Below are 721 nucleotides of genomic sequence, written 5' to 3'. Positions count from 1 at the left end.
CACGTACCTATCCAAACTTCTCTTAATTGTTTCAATTATAATGCATCTCTTTCCACGCCCACCACAACCTCTGGACGAAGACGTTTCATTTGAATATTTCATAGCCCACTCCAAAGCTTTGATCTCGAGTTGTTGTCTCGCCTAACCTGAGGGTAGAGAGCCTGCAGGCATTGCCCTAAATCTAGCCCTCATAAATTGGTATACATTTAATTATCAGCCCTCATTCTCCTGCGCTCCACTGACTGAAGTTCTAAAATATATAATTCAGGGGGCTCGTCCGGGATTTGAACCCGGGACCTCTCGCATTCTCGCGAGTTCAGACCCAAAGCGAGAATCATACCACTAGACCAACGAGCCCGTTCAGTGTTTCTGGCATAAAACCGATGCCTTTCACTTACTCAATCTCCTTCCTCAATGCATCTGGTGGTAAATTTACCAGCAAATTTGATCAAAGAGCAAAGACCAGTACAGCACACTACAGGTCTTCCGGCCCATGATGCTGTGTCCACCTATGCCGAACTACTCTGCCATCAATGTGACAATTCAATCCTACACAGCCCACAATCCGTTATTTTCACTACAGCCACTCGTCTATCCAAGTATCTTATTAATGTCCCTATTGTGTCAGCTACGACCAGCATCCCGGCAGTGCGTTCCCAAAACCCACCACACTGTGTACAAAACAAAACAACTTACCTTTGACCTAAACTTTCCTACAATC

General features: G+C 45.2%; 1 non-coding gene across 1 annotated transcript; it reads right to left on the bottom strand.

Annotated features, from left to right (window-relative positions):
* Positions 1–269: 269 nt before the first annotated feature.
* trnap-ugg (transfer RNA proline (anticodon UGG)) lies at positions 270–357 on the bottom strand. The gene is given in 2 exon segments: positions 270–305; positions 322–357. It is a non-coding gene; the product is annotated as a tRNA-Pro (tRNA).
* Between the last annotated feature and the right edge of the window lie 364 nt (positions 358–721).

This window comes from Hypanus sabinus, unplaced genomic scaffold (assembly GCF_030144855.1).
Source record: "Hypanus sabinus isolate sHypSab1 unplaced genomic scaffold, sHypSab1.hap1 scaffold_1106, whole genome shotgun sequence".
Taxonomy (NCBI): Eukaryota; Metazoa; Chordata; class Chondrichthyes; order Myliobatiformes; family Dasyatidae; genus Hypanus; species Hypanus sabinus.
This window is presented reverse-complemented; position numbering and strand designations above follow the sequence as displayed.